Source organism: Biomphalaria glabrata, chromosome 14 (assembly GCF_947242115.1).
Source record: "Biomphalaria glabrata chromosome 14, xgBioGlab47.1, whole genome shotgun sequence".
Classification (NCBI taxonomy): Eukaryota; Metazoa; Mollusca; class Gastropoda; family Planorbidae; genus Biomphalaria; species Biomphalaria glabrata.
Genome location: NC_074724.1, coordinates 27,340,765 through 27,363,542, shown reverse-complemented (window position 1 = coordinate 27,363,542; position 22,778 = coordinate 27,340,765). Strand labels below are relative to the sequence as shown.

Here is a 22,778-nt window from a genome sequence, read left to right as displayed (position 1 = left end):
TTTGAAGTAACGTCTGTATTTTATAAGATAAGATAATAGCAACACAAAATGAAATGATGATTTAAACAAAAATCTGACTCACAACAAATACATGCCTTTACTGTCTCCCGTCTCTCGCTTTAGTCCCCCTTTCTTCGTCGTTACCATGGAAACACACGCATGTACTTCATATCACCGAGTACGCGAAATCTTTTCCCCCAGTAGGTAGTGTACGGAGAAGTAAGCTCAGTGAATTCATTTATAACATTTCTTGTTTCTTGGGAAGGAGATGGATACACGTACACAATGGCTTTTCCTCCCCCCCCCCCTTCCCTTCTCATATTTTTGTCAATGGTCATTAAAACCAACGGAAGCTGTTTCCTAAAGTATTTCCCCAGAAGCCACCAAAATATCGTAGAGCTAAATATGACTCATAAAAAGTCCATCTGGGCTATAAATAGACATCGTTTTTTAACATGGCACAGAGTCTAGATATTTGAAGATCTAAGTCACAGAGTATAAAAAGGTGAAACAGAGAAAATTCGGGGGTCATTTGTTCAACGCGCAGTCAATGATATAAATCAGAAAGTTTTTCACACAAACTTCTGAAACAAATGTATACTTAATTATAAGTTAGCCCATAATGACCAATGTAAAACTTCTCCACTCCGTACTGAGCGCAACAGAATGAGACAGCACTTGTTCCAGAAGATGAACATTGGAACATTAGAAACATGCTTTTGTGGAGTACCTCTGGAGATTGCTGACCACGTCTTTCAAAGCGCCATGGCTGCCTGGTCGTGCGGTTTGCGCTCTAAACTGTCGTTCGGATTTATCGATGGTCCTGGCCAGTCCCGGGTTCAAACCCTCCCCGCTCCCCTTTCCCGTCCTCCTGCGGGAGGTTTGGACTAGGAAGTAAATTATCTTCAACTCTGAAGGAACATCCGAAACATGTCAAACATTTGACAAACTTTATTAAGAAGCCCGAACACGATGCTGACCCCGAAACGTCACTATAGAAGGCAAACTGTATGAAGAACTGCCTGATCTGTAAACCACTGCAGAGTTCATATCAGATATAAACTTAGTTATCTATAACCAAACTTGATAACGAGAACGAAGAAGAAGAGGAAATTTCCTTTGCAGACTCACGTGTTTAGTAATGATTATAACGGCAATGTCTTCGATTCCGAAGATTAAAGACAAACCCAGTTGGGACCTGCATATTTTTCCACGTTTCGTGCAGACAAGGCTGTTGCTCGCCGGCGGACTATTTAAGTTTTCTTTCTGTCTTCTGTGCTTGTCTTCAATGAGAACTTTTGGGTCTCAAGTGTCTGTCGCTCAAATGATTACATACACTAAAAATACCTTAATACCTTGATAATATCTCGTCAGTAATACCTTAATACCAAGATAATACCACGTCGGTAATACCTTAATACCATGATAATACCACGTCAGTAGAACCTCAATGTCATGATAATACCATACCAGTAAAATCTTTATACTATTATAATACCTTGTCAGTGATAATTTTATGTCATGATAATACCACGCCAATAATACATCAATACCATGATAATTTCCTTTCTAGAATTTCTGATTCACGGGTTGAGTGGGGAATCATTTCTTCTTATCTTATAAATGAAATAATTCTTCCATTTTTAGGCCTGTATCCATGTGTTTACTTTCGTGATAATTAAAGAGTTCAAATCTAGTCATTTGTTGACCTGGTTGATTCAGTCAAACCTGTCCATGTTCTGTAAAATGTTTGACATGTTTCGGATGTTCCTTCAGAGTTGAAGATAGTTTACTTCCTAGTCCAAACCTCCCGCAGGACGACGGGGGATGGGAGCGGGCAGGATTTGAACCCTCGACCATCGATAAATCCGAACGACAGTCCAGCGCGCAAACCGCACGAATAGGCAGCCATCCGTAGCTAAACATGCAAAATATAAGTTTGATTTGTCTATGGCCACAAAGTAATGATACAGTGGCCAGCAAAATGACATACCGAATAAGCAACTAGTTACGTCCCCGTATACCTTCCACCAGATTTGAAAATGCAACGGCGCCTGGTGATTATATATGCCCAACCTGCGATCGCAGCTGTGTATCAAGGATTGGCCTATTTAGTCACACAAGAAGTTGCAAAGGGAAAAGATCGTCTCTCGAGACGTAAAATGCCACAGACAGAGATTTGAACTCTATATTTACATGGATGGCAGACTGGTCGTGCGGTATGAGCGCCGGACTCGATGGTTCCGGGCTTATACTCTCCGCACTACCATCCCCCGTCGTCCTGCGGGACGTTTGGACTAGGAATTAAAATATTGTAGTAACTCCAGTGGCGGACCGAAAGGGTTAATGTATGTGCGGCCTACTGATACACACGACTCAGGCCAATCACACAGGTCAACGGATCAACGGCTGTTGAACAAGGGACAGTACTGCTAGTGCACCGCAAATATGACCCATGTTGTGGTCATGTGACCGAAAGCCTTCAAGGAAGAGACACGGTGTGTAAAACTCTGAAGGAACATCCGAAACATGACAAACATTTCAAAATATCGTTGGGTAGGCAGCCTTCAGCTCTATCTCTTGTTCTGTCTCAAGATGAATGTTCCCGCTTCAGACCTTGCAATCTATTAGGGCAGATGATGTAAAAGTCATCTGTTTTTTTGTGGCCCATGGTTGACGTGGGTGTCATGTGGCCAGCACAACCACCAACCGCCTTTACTTTCTCTCAACTAATGTCAGGTATCCATTAGATTTGGGTGGACCTAGAGGTGCCCTAAAGATCCCGACATTAAGTCCAAGTCATCACCAGGGTTTAAACCTGGTCCGTCCTGTTCGTAAGCCAAGCGGTTCTCCATTCAGCCATCGCGCCCCTCCCCCAGTATGTATGGTAGGCTACATACCACTAGAAACGTAATCGGATTATGAAAATCATTATCCTTGTCTCTTTCTCTCTTTGTCTCTCTCTCTCTCTCTCTCTCTCTCTCTTTCTCTCTCTTTTTCTCTCTCTTGCTCTCTGTCCCCCCCCCCTCTCTCTCTCTCTGTTTGTCGTCCCTATTTCATTTTTAGCGGCTCCCGAAAGGGGAAAAGACGCTGTTTTAGTTTTGTGTGGCCTGTCTGTCCGTCCGTCCGTCCATCCGTCTGTCCGTCCGTCCGTCCTGTTTAGATCTCAGAAACTAGAAGAGAAAATGAAAATCGGACATCATGATATTTTAGACCATTCAAAGTTCTGATGCAACGGCTACTTTTTTCTTTTCTGAAAGCAAAAAATCAAATTTTTTAAATCAATTATGCAAGCAGTTTTTTTTCTTAATAATACACCATTTTTACAACTTTTCACTATTAATAGTAACAAACACTGGAGGCTTTTTAGTAAGGGATATGTACCGTTTTTTTAAACACATTAATGAAAATGGTTTTAGATTTTTGATAAAAAATATTTATTTTTTACAATTGTATTGCTAAGTTATGTAAGTTCTGTCATACTAAATACTACCTTTACAAAAAAAAAAAAGTTAAATTTTTTTAAAGAGAAAAAATCTATTTACTATGCAAATAAGTTGGACATAATTTACAACAGCAATTAATACGTAGTTTTTCATAAAATCGCGTGAACTGCAGTCACATAGCCACACTATGAATCATAAAACTAAAGGATTTTTTTTTTTTTACGGAAATGTTGTTTTTTTCTTGAGGATTTGAATAAGAGCTTGACTCTTCACAAAACAATTAGATCAATTAGATACTCATTATAAGACTTCAGTTAGGCCAGGTTCAAATCTAACGTCACATTCACCTTCACCTATCCCTTGGTCTGCTGGACCTTTGGGGCACCACACAGGATCTGTCAACCTTCTTTCTACATTCTTCTCTGTCATGTGCCTTTGATAGAAATTCATTCTGATATTCTTTCTGAAAATATTGAAACCTGCATTTTTACCTGCCTGGGTGGACCACTTCTGATAGAATTTAATACCGATATTCTTCTGAAAATATTGAAACCTGCCTTTTTTCCTGCCTGGATGGACCACTTTGGGGGCTTATTTTGAGTTTAAGTTTCCACACAAACTGTCTTTGTAACCTTGTTTATAAAAATTTTCGGACGTTTGTTCAAAAAAATAAAATAAATCAAGGAGTTTATCTCTCAATGTGCTGCACTGGGGACCATCCTTAAACCTTGGCACATAACGACAAATTGGCCAGGTAGGGAAAGGATCGGACCCCATGTCTCCGTGTTCCCGATTTCCGGCTCAGACAGCACAACCACCTGGCTGTCGTCAGAGAGAGGGGGGGGGGAGGGGAAGGGGATTTACCCGTGAGACAGGTACTCGCGCCAGTTTCTCACGTCTGCTGGCACGCGTCGCTGTCTCGGTGTTTAAGACAAACTTGTGCCGCTTTTTTTTCTTTTTTTTTTTGGTTGTGTGTTAAAGAGGAGGTAGGGGGAGGGGGGGAGAACGAAGGCGCGTTGACACGAATCTAAACCACACACCACCTCATCTTATGCACCAGAAAGTTTTTTTTAAAAAGGGGGGGGGGTGAGAAAAAATATATAATTTGACTGACGTGTGCGCGAGACATTAAGAGGGCGCTCAGTGAGAGAGAGAGGGGGTGGGGGGGGGGTCATTCACGCGCTTGTGTGATCACCTCGATGAATGTACCTGTTTATTAACCCGTGAGGCCCCTAGGCTTGGTGTGGAACTTTTACCAAACAATCCCACCCTCTACGCACACCTCCCTCCACCACTCACCCACACCCCGCATCTTTCATCACGGCGATACCCAGACATGCTACAAATGTAAACAACAAAAAAATGATATCATTGACTTTGAAAATAGGCGCAAGTTGGAATCCTGAGCATAAAGGAAGAGGGGAGGGGGGGGTAGAGAGATATCGGGTGTTGTCCTCTCTGTTTCTTAGAAGTAAGTTGTACACTTTTATAGTGGGATCATCAGCCTTCACCTTTCTGAGAGACCCTACCCCCCCCCCAACCTTTCCTTTTTTTCTTTCTTTTTTTAAAATCCAAATTTCAATCGAATGCATCTATTCCTACCCCCCCCCCCCGCCCCCAACGTGACCTCATAACCAGAGAATCAACTTCCGGTATGACGACACTGTAACGACACGCTCATTTTATTTACCTTACTCCCCCCATTCCCTAATCTTCTTTGACTCCCCCCCCCCCTTCCCATCTCTCGTCAATCTTTTCCCATCATACACCTTTAGAGCCCCCCCCCCTCCCCCACCTCCTTTAAATTTCATCTACCACCAAAAATAAAAAAAAAAAAAAGACGTCTATTCGTCGCGTGCCTGGGTGACACTTGGCACGTGCCAAGTGACCCACGCGTGAGGTCATACCCATGCGTGGCGAGGCAGTAGAGAACTGCAATAGATCAGGCAGTGTGAGAAAGTTTGTCTACCCACTAACTACTCCATCTCTTTTTTTTGGTCGAAACGCTTCTCTAATTAATTTTTAATCTGGATCTCCCCCCCACCTCCCTTCTGTATCCGACTTCAATTCGTGTAAAACTTATTTATTTTTGAACATAAATTACTTTTCATGGTTTAATTAGCATAACAAACACGTTAGCCACTGGTCGAGCTGTGGGAACACCAGTAGCCTCTAGGAGTGACCAATCAGGACACTTGACACGAGCTGACGTGATTGAACGGTGGGACCTGATTGGACGTAGAGACGGTTGCGTTTTTCCAATGTTTTATTTATAGTTCTATGCACAGGTCCATTCGAGGCCAGGAACATTCGAGATCCATTTTCTTTGTTTCTTTGAGAGAAACATATCAAGTCTAGATTGTAGATCAAAGTCAAACAACGGAACTCTTTCAATTTTCGAACAAAAAAAGTTTTTTTAAAAAATTGGATGGGGGAAAGACTATACAAGGCACATAAATGGAAGCACTGGGGAATTTTAGCATGAGGGAGTGGTCAAGCAACGGATAATTTTATCACTTGGGCGTAGCAATGGAGAATTTAAACATGAGAGGGGTGGTCAGGCTTTGGACTTTAGAGAGTTTAGCTTGGGACAGTATACGGGAGAGGTCAAGTAATGGAGAATTTTAGCTTTCGGGAGTGATCAAATTATAGAGAATTTTTAGCATTCGGGAGTGGTCAAGAAATAGAGAATTTTAGAATGCGGGAGTGGTCAAGTAATCCAGAATTTTAGCATGCGGGAGTGGTCAAGTAATAGAAAATTGTAGCATGCGGGAGTGGTCAAGTAATGGAGAATTTTAGCTTGCGGGAGTGATCAAATAATAGAGAATTTTTAGCATGCGGGAGTGGTCAAGAAATTGAGAATTTTAGAATGCGGGAGTGGTCAAGTAATCCAGAATTTTAGCATGCGGGAGTGGTTAAGTAATAGAGAATTTTAGCATGCGGGAGTGGTCAAGTAATAGAGAATTTTAGCATGCGGGAGTGGTCAAGTAATAGAGAATTTTATCATGCGGGAGTGGTCAAGTAATAGAGAATTTTAGCATGCGGGAGTGGTCAAGTAATGGAGAATTTTAGAATATGTGAGTGATCAGGTACATGACAATTTGATAACATAGTAAGATATATAATGATCTGGTCTTCAGTTGACAAGGTAAAGAAGCGCAGTAAGAGAAGGAGTGACGACCCTTGCTGAATCATTCTTATTTTGGTTTAGACGTCTTTTCAGTTTCCACCTATTCTCATATTATCCACTCCGACCTCCAACAAGGCCTATTAGGACCCTGCGTAACGCCACTGCGAATGCATGTGAGCGCGTGTGTGCGCGCGCGAGCTCGTGCCCCGAAGTTTTCTCATGGTTTCGCGGGTGTGAGCGGCGGTCGTATGCCTGTCACCGCACTCTACTGCAGGGATACCACCGTGGGAACGTCAGGTTCAGGGGTGTGTGTGTGAGTAGGAAGGGAGTGAGGTAAGAGAGAGAGGACAGAGAGAGAGAGAGAGAGGGGGAGAAGGTTAAAATGATAGCTGGTAGGGGTGGGGGGCAAGGTGACCAACGGGGGTTGGGGATTTCTTTTATGGGTGGCGGCAATCGAAAGAGGAGGAGGAAAATGGGGAGGGGGGTGGCGGGGTAACTGGTGGACAAGGAAATGGAAGAGAAAAAAAAAGGGGGGGGCAGTTGGAACCTGCAGCAGAATGAGTGACGATGATAAGCGAGTGAGCATTGCGCGGACGAAGCCAGGCTTTCGGTGAGGGTGGATTTGTCATGAGAGGGAAAAGAGGGGGAAAGGGGGGTGATCCTTTTTTTTTTGGAAGAGAGAAAAAGAGGGAGGGGTACAAGTTGACGAGCTGGGATCGAGGGCTTGTGGGGGTAAGGGGGAAGTTGGAAGAGGACTTTCCAAGACAGGGTTAGCTCGACACGTTGTGACTAGGGGTCTGAGAGTTGAGCGCGCTACCTGGAGTACTTTTGCTCGAACGATATCGTAGTAGTGTGTGTGAGTAGAATCAGAGGTGAGGCACCAGGTAGTAGTTCAGGGGGAGGGAGACACGTGACCTGTACTGGTCACTACTTTCACTGGCTACTTATCATCGCATTCTATTTTCGGACTATCTTGTGGTTTACTGTTACATTTTATTTTATTTTGTTTTTAATATTCGTTTTTCCGAAACTGTTTTTAAAATAGAAAAAAAATATTTATGGTTAGAGATTTCTGCAAGTGAATTTCGTGGAAGAGGATTATTTAAAAAGGATTATTTTTTAATATGAGTAGCAAGATGTTCAGCTTTGTGTTTTTAAATAGAGTAGCGTGTTCTCCCTTTTCTAGCATTAATGGCATGGTTTAAACACATTTCGAAGTTTTTCTAGTTTTGTAAATAGGATGATCATTTCTCTGCTTTAAGTCCATGCTATTTGATATTTAATCGCATCTGCAGTTGCAATGAAATGTATTTATAGACATATTTATACAAGATAACAAACTGGTTATATTTCTCTAAGCAAATTCTTTCTTCACTTGGTGCAGAATCGATTATCTATTTCTTTTATAAGTCATTTTGTTTATTAGTTTTAAGTCTCACGTAGTAATGTTTATTTAAACATTCGCAATGCAATTTTTTTTAAAAATATATTACATTATTAGAGATCAAACTATAATTGCCAATGTGGCCAATGCAGCACCGTGATAAGAAACGAACAAAATATTACACAAAACAGCCGTTTTCAAAGCCCTAATATTAACATATTGTAAGATTGCTGGTCATTTCTTTCTACGTTCGCTTAGGGTGAATAGCGAATGCCTGGAAATTAAAAATACAAACCAATCTAATTTATATACTCTATTTTTTAAAAAGATTGAATTAAAAAATTAAACAAAACAATTAAGAAATAATATATTGGTCAGTGGTAATTCCATTATAGATGTTTATAAGACTGGAAAGCTTCATCTGCCAACACTAGAAGTGAGAGGAAGTGTCGCTATTTGATCTTTTATTATATTAGTTGTCAGTTGAATCGGAATAACATATCCGTTACATAACATCGTGATGTTTAGCGCATGGATACAGTCTTAATTTGGTTAGGTCTCAGATATAACATGTGTGCATATGTTTCATGTTGTGTGGTCTAAAGCAGCAATAGTCTAGTTTATACTCTCCCTTGAACGTATCTTTTTTTTATTTGTTTTGTTTTTCGAAGGACGATAACTTTATCAACAAAGGACAGCAACTCTTATATTTTTCATACACTATTGGAAAAAATAAATAACTAAGGTAATTACTCTCATTTATTTATTTTGCATTTACATATGTATGAAATATTATACATATTTTTTCTGTATTATTTATATATATAAGCAATTTAATGTGCGTTTTAGGTTCAATACTCATTGGCATTAATGTATTACATTTGTCTTTTTTTTTCTCGACTTTCCCATTGCTTGAATGATCCCTGGAATATGTCAGTGAATTATATGCACAGAACAGTCGAAATACTAAAAACATAGAAAATGTATATAACTAACCCGAACGATAGGAGTTATTTTGTAGAAACTATATAGATAAACACTCCCTCTGTCTGTCTGGTACGAATTTTGTTCATGTTTAATTCTCCCACTTACCATTCTCGTTTTGTCATAACACGAATCAGTATTTAAAAAAAATTAATTAATCAATAAGTGGTAATAAAAATTTTTTTTGAGGGGGTTTATGTAGAAAAGGGAGTTAAACCGTGCTGTATTGAGATATATGGCAGTTATTTGGAGGTTCTTATCTTAAATTAGCTTTTTTTTATAGGCATTGATTTTATATTTAACTTCTTTACTATTAAAAAGAATTTATTAGTGAAATTATTCTAGTAGGCACTAAAGGATTATCTACTAGCATGTTAAGCACGTGAGTAGGGCATGGCAGAGAAAGGAAGCACTAAGAAAGGCAACAATCTACAACGGTGTTTCCCAAACTTTGTCTTTAACGGAACACTTCGAACATTCTGAGTATATAGAGGTACACTTTACTTTGTTTTGGAGAGGTTAATTCACGTGGTCGCCTACTGGTTAATTACTCCAGTAGTTCGTGAAACATCTATTCAGGCCCTGCGGAACACCGGGGTTCCACGGAACACAGTCTAGGAAACACTGATCTACAACAATTTCAAAAAAATATATAAATCAACAGTTAATTGTTTTTAAAGCAGAAAAAAACAACTATAATCTATATAGATCTGGTGCATTATATAATATTTATAGTATAAAAACATGCATTATTCAAAAACTCATATCTGTAGAATAAAACTTTGTGGCGCTATGCTATTCTTCGTCATCATGGGAACTTGCTGTGCTCAACTTTTACACATGCGATTTGTTCCTATTTATATAGAGTGCTGTAGGAGTATCTCAAATATATCTATCTATCTATCTATCTAACTAACTAACTGTCTGTCTGTCTGTCTGTTTGTCTGTCTGTCTGTCCGTCCGTCCGTCCGTCCGTCTGTCTGTCTGTCTGTCTATCTATCTATCTATGTAAGTATCTTTCTTTCTTTCTTCCATTTTTTTTGTATCTGCTATTTATTTGTTTATCTTATCTTCTTTATCTTATATAATACAGACGTTACTTTAAAAAAAAGATGATTACGTCCTACGCGTCATGCATCTAGTCATGCATATTAACCAATGACTTAAATTCTGCCAAGTCACTGGTTTTCCTGGCTAGCTCAGGCAACCCATTCCAAGCTCTAATAGCGCTAGGGAAGAAGGAGCATTTGTATAAATTTGTCCTAGCATACGGAACGAGGAATGTGCCTTTATCTTTGTGTTTATATTTATATAGGTCATAATTATTACATATTACTTTATAAACCATGTATGATGATAATACGGGACCAAGAGATAGATAGATAGATAGATAGATAGATAGATAGATAGATAGATAGATAGATAGATAGATAGATAGATAGATAGATAGATAGATAGATAGATAGATTGATTGATTGATAGAGAGAGAGAGAGAGAGAGAAGAAGAAGAAGAAGAGAGAGAGAGAGTTTTTAACATTAGCCGCCAGTTCTCATATATTGTGCAGTCAGTCAAAATGTCAAATCTTTTTTTTTTCTTTGTATCTTTTGTTGTGACTTTGGGGGTAAAACGCCCTATCACTCAGCCAATGTTCTGCCCCATTTCCGTTTACACATCATAAACTCTCAGCAAGTGACACGCTCAGAGCGTGTACATGTGATGCACGTGCAGACACGGCTATGGATCAGACAACGTCTCGCTATTCCCCCCTTAGCAGTACACTACCCCCCTGATAAAAAAAAAAGGTCGTTTAAAACTGCTGATTTTTGGTTCCCTTTCAAATTACATTTAAATTGTGACGGACTCTGTTTTTATTGGTCGTCTGCTGAAATAAGGAGAACATAACTCCTTAGGTTTTCTTTTTTTTTTTTCCTTCCTTACAATATATACACGAGTCTGTTTTAATCGTAAACACACACAGGCCTGGGAGTGACAGATGTTGGTGACATAAAGGCAAGGAGTCTTGTTGCCACTACACACACCCCACCCCACACCCCTTGTGAGTACTGTGACGTCATCTTGCTAGTTGATCACTGGCGGGAGTTACGTACAACTGTACATGATGAGATACGAGAGATGTGTGTGTGTCGCTTGCTGTGTATCTGTGTGTCTCTTTTACTGTGTGTGTCTGGGTGACTCTCTGGCATGTATATGTGTGTCACTCATTGTGTACCTGTGCGTCTCTCACTGTGTCTCTGTCTCTCTTTCCGTGTCTCTGAGTGTCTGAGTGTGTTTGGGTAGGGAAAGAAAAAAAAAGGACAGAGAAAGAGACAGAAAAGAGACTTTGAGAGAAAAATAAATGTGGAGTTCAAGAGAAGATTTGCAACGAAAGGAAATGCAGTGCGTTTGTGTGTGTGAGAGAGAGAGAGAGAGAAATTCGGGATGGATTCCCAGTCTTCACTAAGATTCGAACCCGAGACCCCTCGGTTCGGAAGCGCTTTACTACCCAACCACCAAGCCCTTATAACCTTCCTAACAAACGCCACATAATCTTAGTAGTATCGCTAACATTACAATCATTTATTGATAGTCACGTTTGTCAGAGAAGAAACGCCTTAAGAAGATGTCGCATTTTCTGTGGGCCTCCTTTTTCTATCAGTGAATGGCATTCCATCTGTTTGTCTTTGTTGCCTATATTCTATTATTTTTTCCCTCCATATTGATCTGGAAAGATATCGTCAACCCAAATACGAAAACCCTTACGGTCGGGGGAAAAAAAAAGCGTACACTCAAGACCTCATTCTTGTAGGAATGAATGGACGTTTTGAACATTTCGTCTGCTCTCCTTCAGCCAATCGTAGACTTTCAATGTGCGGGGTAGAAAAAAAAAACTGTATCGTCTGCTGATTTTAAAACGTGTGTCTTTACTCCTTGCACCCCCCCCCCCCTCATGAAACTTGAACCTTATAAGGGAAAAGAAAATCGAAACGTTGGAGGCAAGGCGTACTCTCTTGAATTAGAACGAAGATTGTGTGCTACGGAGGCCACTCGGGCCATTGGCCAATAAATGGGAAGGAATGAAGCTTGTTCAAGGTTTTCGTGTCACAGCTTGACATGTTTTTTTTTTTACTGATACTCCTTTCCAGCAGTTCACGCATAAGTATGTGTCCCTGCAAGCCCGGACCATGGAAAGCTGGGGTCATGGGAAATTGGGATATCTTTAAAAAAGCCAACAGAAATGACCCTGTTAGTGTTCAGACCTTGCAGATAGCATATCTACCGTAGCACTGTTACCTCCTCTAGAGGGGTCCGGAGCGGAGCCCCCATTAACAAAACGACTTTCTTTATTTTGAACTACAGAAGGACATACAAAAAAATTGACAGGTCCTTTAAAGCAGCAAGCCCATGTGCAGTTGCACGATTGGCACACCCCTACGTCTGAACCTGGTCCACGATACTGGACTCCTTTAGTCATTGCAAGTTTAAACTTCAAGGTAAAAGTATTTTAAAAGTTCATGTTACTTTCAGCGTGTTCGCCAAAGAAAGTTGACAACTAGGCATCATTTTGTTTAATGTAATTAGATCTACTTGCGGATCATTTATAACCGAAACATTCGGTCACTATAGACAAACACAGTGCTGGATTTAGCTATAAGCAATACAAACACAGTACTGGATTTAGCTATAAGCAATGCAAACACAGTGCTGGATTTAGCTATAAGCAATACAAACACAGTGCTGGATTTAGCTATAAGCAATACAAACACAGTGCTGGATTTAGCTATAAGCAATACAAACACAGTGCTGGATTTAGCTATAAGCAATACAAACACAGTGCTGGATTTAGCTATAAGCAATACAAACACAGTGCTGGATTTAGCTATAAGCAATACAAACACAGTGCTGGATTTAGCTATAAGCAATACAAACTATAGCTTGTCCCCCCTCCCACTGGCTTGGGGGGCTCAATAATGGTTCCATTTTTAAACTATTTTTTTTTAAAGCAAAAGAAAATTGCCTTATGTTGATGGGGTTCGTTGCTAAACTAGTTAAGGGTCATATGAACTCTATAAGCTATCCCGACAAGATCAACGTCTAATCTTTCGACTCAGGACCGGACACAACAAAAGGCGACAACACACGTACCGGAAGCTAAAAATTGGAACCAGTGAAATCTGCCCATGTGGAGTATCACCAGAGAATGCTGACCACGTCCTCCAAAACTGCTCTCTTTACTTGGTCCCAAAAACACCACAATAGAAAGAAAACTATATGGAGAGCTCCCTGATTTGGAAACCACAGCGCAGTTCGTCTCATGTATTGGTCTAGTCATCTGAATCAATGAGAACGAAGAAGAAGAAGATATGAAGTCTTAATCCGATCCTGGACAAATCTAGTCCATTTGCCTTCCATTAGTACGCTTGAGACCAAAGAGATCGATGGGGCTAGAGTCAAGTGTAAGCGAACTACCAAAAAACTATAACAATTTTTTTATATATTTGGTAAAAGTGTTCAGCTGTAAGGGACAGTCCCTGGGTCAGACACCAGTAGAAGCGATGGTTCGAATTACGTTTAAGTCGTTGTTGCTGTTGTCTAAAGAACCAAAGTTTTCTAAGGTCTACTCTTTGGAAATTTGCGTTAGAAACAGTGCGGATGCGTGTGTGTGTGTGGGGGGGGGGGACAGTGACCAATGCCATGCTCACGACGAGAGCCCCCGCGATAATCGAATAAATATAAACTATTGGTGCTGTGACTACTTACTAAAGCCATGCACATTTCTTTCTTTCTTTCTTTATTTATACTGCCTCTATTCAAGTCAGAACTTTATGGATGGTGGTTGGGTGGAACCTGAACGCCGATCTCGAAAACGGCTCTAATGATTTTCCTAGAAATGTCACAGTTGATGTATATCGCTGAGAAAAAAGAATGCCCAGCTCGTTGTGTGTGTGTGTGATAAAGGGAGGTAAATCTTACAAATTCTAAGTCACTTGAAGAGAGTGAGACCCCTTGAATGAATCTACTTCTACCCACCCAAACTATAGCTATTAAAAGGGATTTTCTTTAATTGACTTGGCAAGGACCCCAATGGATGGTCCTACAATTCTTTACGCTATGTTCTCTCTCGCCTTTCTCTCCCCCCCCCCTTTCCCTCTCTCTTGTTAAATAAAAGGAAAGTGGGGCGTTATAGAGAAGGCGTTCTTTGAAATAAAAAAAAAAAAGGTGGGCTGGCGGGCGAAGGTTGGACAGGTTATGTTTTAATATATGTTCATTCACCTGAAGTAAGGAGTGTTTACATATAAGATGGGTAAGTTTAACAACCTCTATTGAGAAGGGTGAAAGTCGGAAAGGCGTTAGAGTCTTAGCATTGTGCTAACCTGTAATAGCGTGTGCATCTCGGAGGTTAAGAGAGGGAGGGAGAGAAAGAGTGGGGGAGAAAGAGAATGATAGGGAGAGAGAGAGGGAGCGAAAGAGAAATATAAAAGAGAGAGAGATTATACAGTGCTTGCGTGTTTGGCGTGTATTTTACGTAAACACATTTCAATAAACACGGTAGAACATTTTTAATTGGCTTTTCAACAATAGCCAAACCCAAGCAAGCACACACACACACACACACACACCGATACACACACGCGCGCAGACTCAAAGCACTTATAATAGTAGCCAACTTAGCACTAGGCTAAAGAAATGCCCCCCCCCCCCCCCCCCCCCCCGTGTGATCGAGTGACTTTAACACGGTGAACTACTTTCTCCAATCAAAGACACTACCTTTGGCTTCCCCTTTACTAATTCCCTTTATTAACTCCCCTTAATAAAAGCTGTTCAATTCATCCCACAAAGACCGCGGGGTGGTGCGTACAGCGGTCCTCCATGGACCGTCCAAGTGCCACCCCCCCCTCCCTCCCAACGACATTACATTTTTATTTTTAAAAAAAGGGCAGTGGAATGACATTGAATTGTGTGCTTTAGATGTTGGTGCTGCTGTAGCTTGTGAAGTGTAGAGCGTGGTACAAATTGATGTTGTCGTTACATGGTGACGGGCCCTGCTCAGACTCGTTCACCATTCGATGATCTTAGCGACAAAAGAAGTAGGCCCGTGTAGATTTCGTAAAATGGGTTTAGTGTATGAATTTTGTGTATGCATTTTTTGTATGAATTTTATTTATGAATTATGTGTATGAAGGTGATGGTTTAAAGACATTTTTTTTTTCCTCGAGGATATTATTTTTTTAATTGTTTTTTTTTTTACTTATAAAAACGACGATTAGGATGGAGAGAGAGAGAGAGGGAGATGGAGGGAGAGACAGAGAGAGAGAGAGCACAAGAGAGCAGTAATAGGAATATTCTGCGGGTGGTAGGCCTACATGGCAGTGTGAGACCGGAGACCGATGCTACTTAAAGTTGATGCGCCAAACAATACGAAGCTAAATAATTCCATGTATGTCATCTACTTTCACTTTGTGGTTTGAACTTTGCATCTTTCTTCCTGTGTTCCTTTTCAGCGCGCCTCTTCTTTCCACTAGATACCCCCCCCCCCCCAAATCAACTTTTTTTGTCTTCCCTTTTCCAAATCTTGAAAACAAATATTCAGTATAAGGGGGTGGGGTGATCTAAAAGGCACGATTCCCATATTGTCAAAATATTTTCTTTTGGTTGCTTTGATTTTTTTCTATATACTCACCCACAGGAAAAGGTTACACTTTTGAAATTTATATAATAGATATTACCGACTAAAATGTGTTGTACCCGTTCTTGCATAAGTTTGGGCGAGTTTGGAGGAGATGTAACTATAAAGAGAGAGTATGCGTGTTTAAATTAACAATGATTAAATGCATCCTTATAGGATGGCTCCTGGTTCGGCCACCCTGTCGTCACTGCGTAGATTCAAATGTTTCCTTCCTTCAAACCTAATCATAAGGCGCACTTCTCTCGTGAATTCAAGAGGTTAAAAAACTTCACCTCAAAAAATTCTTTTCATTAGTAGAAAAAGAAACGAAAAAAAAAAAAAAGAAAGGGGGGGGGGGTATATACATTTAAGAAAAAAAAATGTAAATAAAGAAACGGGGGTAGACGGTGGGGCAGGTAAAGTTCGTCTAACACCATTCAAAGCTTTGAAAACTGTCTGAATGTGCAGACGACTTTACATACTTGTCAGTGATTCCATTCTGGGTATTTTAACCCAGATTTTCTTTTTTATGTTTTTTTATTTTTGAACAGGATAATCCATTACATTTTTTTAAAATAACACTATTTGATTAGGATATATTAGCAATAAAATAACGGGCAGGTATCACTCAGCTTAAAAGAATGAGTAGGAACTAAATAATAGCCTAAGTATTTTTTAAGTTTAAAATACCCAGATTTTGAGTGGAGCAAAGAAAAGCAGCAACACATAGAAGAAGCACTGTCAACTTGTCTACCCGACTTGAATCGTTGCAACACATCCGGTTAACTTTTTAATATTTTTTTTTCATTTTGTGCTGACGATAGAAGCACGTGCAAATTGTGTTGTCTTTTATTAGTATTATTATTCCATCTCCGAGAGTACCATGTTGTCGTTTTTTCGTACAGTAAATGTTGGTTAGATACTGTGCTTAGTTTAAACATTCAGACTGTGTTTAACATCTAATTAGGATTATGTATATGAGTTATTCGGCCGTGAAATTGGATTCTTGGTTTCAGTTTGTGATTAACCGGCATGTGTGTGTATATATATATATATATATATCTTACTTGAATGAACACGGGTTTCAGGCTATTTATGGAGACGATATATCTGTTTATTTACGATAAGGATTGAATGCCTCTAATTAGCGTAACTTAACTAAGAATTTCTCATTCGCTGTATTTTAAATCTCCAAAGAATGCATTATGTCGCAGAGTAAAACATTATTTGTTTCGTGAATTTAACGTTTCTCGTTAATACTTAAAGTTTTTAGGTTGATCTTTGTCTTGCATGGTAAAAGTAGTGTGGACCTCGGTTCATTGCTGTAAATTATTATTATTACCTATACATTATCTAAATATAACTCTCATTTAGGAGTTATTAAAATTGGGATTTCCAGTGTAATTTCAGTTTAGAGTATTTAAATTTAATCTCCTAAAGTAAACAAATCATTTCATAGTGTGTGTTCATGTCGACAATTTATTCATATCTAGCCGTATAATATTCGTGTGAATTAAATAATTAAATAAGAGTCCAACTTTTTGAAAAACCTGGCCATGAATAGGAAGTGAAAAGTAAGGAATGGACGTCGTTTTGAAATGATCATCTGGCAAATTCTTGAAGTGCTGAAAACGTCCATCATGACCTAAATCAGTATTGTTTGTGGTTGTGTTTATATTGTTATTTTTTCCACCATGTATTGTGGATGGATATTCGTGCATTGGATACACCATAAAATGGCGAGCGTTGCTTGCGTAGAGAACGGCTGACGCAGCATTATGAGGTAAAAAGAAAGAAAAAAAAAGCAGGGGTTGATTTTGAATTGCAAATCTGCTTATACTTGAATAGTTCTGGACCTAAATTGGCACAAACTTATCGCTTACTGCTACACCGAAATAAAACTCCATCTTATTGCTACACTTGTAAATTATATTGCATACAACTACGCGAAATCATTTTCGCCAATAATGCATGTAACTACGCCAATGCCCACTACTGATAATGCTGCACCAGGTGGCGCTGTGCGAAGTGGATGAGCTTAGTATTAACCACACACTGCTTTTGCAAGCAACTAATGCTCAATTCTCTATTCTACCCTTTGCGGTGCTATCCTCCTAGCCCCAGGGCCGGCCTTATGCCAATTTGACCGATTTCTCCTAATAGGGCCCCGCTCCTGGAAGGGCCCCCCAATTTACATTTAGCATATCACTATCAGTCATGTATCTTGTAGCAGGCTTTTAAAGACGTAGGACTTTAAGGGCTAACATATGCAGTGTCTCATACGATTGGCGAAACTTTAATTAGACCACTGATCTTATAGCGTGTGAGTTACTTATTATGTATATTGTATACGAAATGTGGATATAATGATCTAATAGTAATAGTTGTTATATTGTAAACAAATTTAGAAGAGATGCCTGACAAACATTTGTTATTAAATTGGGCCCCGCAATTTGTAAGGCCGGCCCTGCCTAGCTCTGAACCTTTACAATCATTTACTAGTAAACAACAGCATACACTCAGCACACACCACCACTAGACCTGCTGGCATGCTACACTACACCCTACCATCTCCACATTGTGGCTACCCATTCAAGTGGAGTTGGGTTCCTCGATCAAATCTGTTACAAGAACGCTTGTCAGTGGAAGACGATCGCTCTATCGAGGACGTAACGCGGTAATTCTTCAAAACCTTGTTCTTCTCTTCACGTGTCCTCGTCTGCTACACACTGTGTAGGCACCCTGACAGTGTCCTGTGTCACCCGTATCTACGACTGCACACCGGCTCCCATTACAAGTCCCCCGATGTCACCAGTGTGTCTGCTTCACACAGGTGTGTGCACTCACCTGTCACTTGGGGTCTTTGCTAAGCCGTACGCCGACTCTTAATTCCAATAACAAGGTTTATTTGATTTCAGGATTCTCTCCCCACCCCACCCCCTCATTTTCCCGCCAAAATATTTACTCATTCTAATCATTTCAAATCTCTGGTAAATTTTATTAAAATCAAAACAGTAGAAATATATTTTATTTATTATTTATTTTGGTCGTTTCTTTAGCATTGGAGACGCGTTGGCTGAGGGTAAAACGCTCGGCTGCTTAACCAGGGGTCACATGTTCGAATCCTGGTGAAGACTGGGATTTTTAAAATTTTGACATCTTTAGGCGCAACTGAGTCTACCCAGCTCTGATTGGTACCTGACATTAGTTGGGGGAAAGTAAAGGTTGGTCGTTGTGTTGGCCACATGACGCCCTAGTTAACCGTGGGCCACAGAAACAGATAACGCCCTAGTGGCCAAGACCAAACCTCCTGCAGAACGTCAGGAGATGGCAGCGGCTGTGGTTCCAACTCAGTACCATCGTGTCGGCAGTCCGAAGTAGATACCACACGGTTTTAGGTGCTCAATATTAGGTTTACTTATGATATGTAACATGCTAAATGAAAACACAAAAATCTTTCTTATATGGTCAAGTGTTCTACATCCATTTCTGTCTTTACTAACGTTTTATATAGTCTAGTGACTGAGTTACTAGTCCGGTGAATGCACATTTTTTTCAACCCTCTTTTTTTTTTTAATTCGTTTTTTTTTTCCCCATTCAATTCCTATACAACAGTAAACCTTGAAGAATTTGCTCTGGAGCAATCGAGTGGTTAAAAAAAAAAAAAAAGTAATGCCAACTTTCTTTGAGAAATCACCGGAGCGATGTAATTGGGTCAAATGTTGTGTACAGTCAGAATTGAGGCGGTGTACTCGGGGGACTAGCACATATCGCGAGGGCTGGGGCGTGAGGGGAAGGGAGCAATTGGTGGGGAGGGCAAAGGAAAAGATTGAAATTTTAAAATATGTAAGAAATTGAAGATGGGAAACTACCTTCAGCCTCACTCTCTTTGAGCAGAGAGAAAGAGAGAGAGAGAGACTTGGTTTTTACTCTGTGACCTGCTCTCTACCAACCCTTGTCCATTGTTAGTATTATAAGACAAGTCTTGATCAGTACTTAAGGGTACTTTTCAGTGGAAATGCTTTCACAGAGGTGTATCAGAAATACGCATTTATAGTACACGTATTTAGGTTTTAAAAAACGACACAATCTTAGTGGAACTTAAATAGAATTAAATTGGAATCTAAAGATTTATTATTTGTTATTGTTTAAGTTCCTTTTTACAAAGCTTATATCACTCTGTCTGTCTGGTTCAAAGTTTGTACACGTTATTTCTTCCACACCCAGTCTCGGATCAAGCTGAAATTTTGCTTTTTTTTCTTTCACCTGACAAAAGAAGAATCAATGAAAAAAAAAAACCAATAAGTTAATTAACTGTTGGTAATTAATTATTTTGTTTGGTATCTCGAACAACTGTACTTGACTGATGGGGTGATATACGTTGAATTAGCTCCCTTTTATACTTTGTAGGTCGCCACTTTAAAGTTTGAAGTTAACAATAGATAATTATAAAACCTTCTATTTTGATAAGCGATTCGCTGGCTTAGTAGTTAGTGTTTTGGCTTGAGGAGTCTGATGAGGCTTTAGCCCTTCAGGTCGTACAATTTTTTTTTCTTTTTTAATAAATGCATTTTAAGAAAGCGATCACACAGATACCCCATTCTTTTGATTCACTACTCCTTTTCAACTGGTCCAGACTAGTGATAGGATTATAGCGTATTGAGAAAGCTAAAAGCATAAAATTGCGCTCTGGAAAAACAATAGGTACAAATAATTGTAGGCCTAATCGCGCAGATTTATTATTATTAGTCTAGATCTATTATAAATTTAAATACATGACTGATCCAAACTAATTGTTACAACTTCGCTTAAAATAAGCATTTTTTAAGTAATTTTTTTTTCATCTCATAGCACATACATCATGCCACTCTGTCTTTCTATCTGGTCAAAATCTTATATACGTTTTTTTTCCTACTCACTGGCGGATCCGGGGGGGGGGGGCGTAGGGGCGATCGCCTACTCACTCAGCCGACCCCGCTCCACCCAAAGGGGGAGGCGGACGAATTTCAGTAAAGAAATAACACAATTCGCATACGAATTTATTAGTTATGCTAATAATATATACTAATTATTTTCAACATATTTTTAGATTATTTCGCCCCCCCCCCTTCTAGTATTTTGGCCGATTTGGTGGGATGGGGAGGTGGCGATGACATCAATCCCCCCCCCCCCACCATTAACTTTCAAGTGGGGTAAGGGCGGTCCAATTTATTTGTAGAAATCACAGCTTGTTAACGGAATCAATTAAATATCTTAAATATCTATATAATTAAAACTTGTTATTGATATTTTATATTATGGCGTTCCCCTGTTAGCCAACTGGGTGGGGTGGATATATATATATATATATATATATATATGCTGTACGCGCGTTTATGCTTAGGGTTTACAGGGCGTTACGGTTAGGGTTTGGAAAAAATTGCCCCCCCCCCACTCCAAAGTTGTGGAACCGCTAGTGCTCCTACTTCCCATTCTCGGATCAAGTTTGTACAATTATGTATTGTTGATGACCACTTAGGAATCAATACTATTGATTCAATAGAGAAAAAAAACAGCCAACAATTTAATATAGTTAATCAACTAGATGTAACTAATTACTTTTGTTTTTTCTTATAGCACCATTAGAGTAAGAAATGTTCATCTCTAGCGAGTAGAGCACGTCTTCGTCACCCAATCCCAAAATAATACCCTCCCCCGTGTTAATATATGAAATAATAAAAAGCAATAAGAAAAGCATAATAAATATATTTTTTTAAAGCAACGCTATATGTTGTGCAATTGTATCAGCTAGTTTGGATCTGTGTTATTAGAAATATCTTTTACCAGTTGTTCTTCTTTAGCTTTCTCAATGCGCTATGATCCTATCACTTTGTCTGGACCTGTTGGGGAAGGGGGAGGGAAGAGGGGGGTATCTTGGGGAATGTTTACGTGATTGTTTTTTAAATGCATACAAATGTTCACTCAGGGGCTCGGGTCCTCAAGGGGACTAATTCAACTTATACCACCACATTTGTCAAGTACGATTTCTTTCCCTTGTTCAAGATACCAAACAAAATTATTAACTACCAATAGTTAATTACTTATTTGTTACCTTTTGGGTGTTTTTTTCGTTTAGATTCTTGTGTTGTCAGGTAAAAGAAATAATTGTGCAAAATTTCAGCTTAATCCGAGTTTGGGTGTGGGAGAAATAACGTGTACAAACTTTTTACCAGACAGACAGAGTTGATATAAGCTTTGTACAAATCACCCAGTACTAAGTGTCCACCGAATATAGATTTTCTTCCAGCACTAGAATCTAAGTAGACCAAGAAAGTTAGCCTTGCTATCAAAGGGAAAGAAGCAACGAGCTTAGCTAAGCCATAGATTATCTTCTCTTTGCCATCTGCAACCTACGACCCCGCGAGGTCGCCTGCAGCTGTTAATGACGTACACCAAGAACATCCCGCCACTCTCCTTCCTTCTCTTTCATGTTTTTTTTCCTTCTCTCTACCCGATTATCTGACCAATGGCATCATCGCTAGCTCCTGGCCACCATATTGATTTCTAATTATTTCCGGTTGTCACCATTTACGCTGCATCTCTTTAATATTACTATCTTCACATACAAACTCAACAAATGCATGTGTATTTTTTTTTTAACTGTGTATTTTTTTTTCAAACTTTTTTCAATTCCTTATGACCTTAATTTGAAAGATATTGGTGTATAGAATTATGTAAAATAAGGCGGCTTTATTTTGCGCCATATTTTTTTTTTTTTAGATTGTTGAAAATTAGAACATCAAGGTGATGGCCAATCTGGCCATGTACATCGTCTGTTTTTTTTTTTTATTATTATTATTACTTAGCTTATATAAACTCGGAGGGGACCGGGGCTCGAATCCTGGTGAAGACAGGGATTTTTAATTTCGCGATCTTCTCTGAGTCCACCCAGCTCTAGTGGGTACCTGACATTAGTTAGGGAAAAGTAAAGGCGGTTGGTCGTTGTGCTGGCCACATGACACCCTTGTTAACCGTAGGCCACAGAAACAGATGACCTTTACATCATCTGCCCTATAGACCACAAGGTCTGAAAGGGGAACTTTACTTTACTTTATATAAACTCAGTGTGTCTGTCAGGTACACAATTTGTACACGTTATTTCTTCCAGTTCCCATTCTCAAACGTTGCAC

General features: G+C 39.6%; 1 protein-coding gene across 5 annotated transcripts in view; it reads left to right on the top strand.

Moving 5' to 3' along the window:
* Positions 1-7,319: 7,319 nt before the first annotated feature.
* Positions 7,320-22,778, top strand: part of LOC106055158 (cell adhesion molecule DSCAM-like) — an 89,857-nt gene continuing 74,398 nt past the window's right edge. For 4 of the 5 annotated variants that reach the window (XM_056010267.1, XM_056010266.1, XM_056010265.1 and 1 more), the window contains exon 1: positions 17,135-17,392. The gene's annotated coding sequence lies outside the window, so the exon portion shown is untranslated. Of the gene's footprint in view, positions 7,449-8,631; positions 8,706-17,134; positions 17,393-22,778 lie in introns of those variants that run through there. The other variant, XM_056010264.1, reaches the window with a different exon arrangement.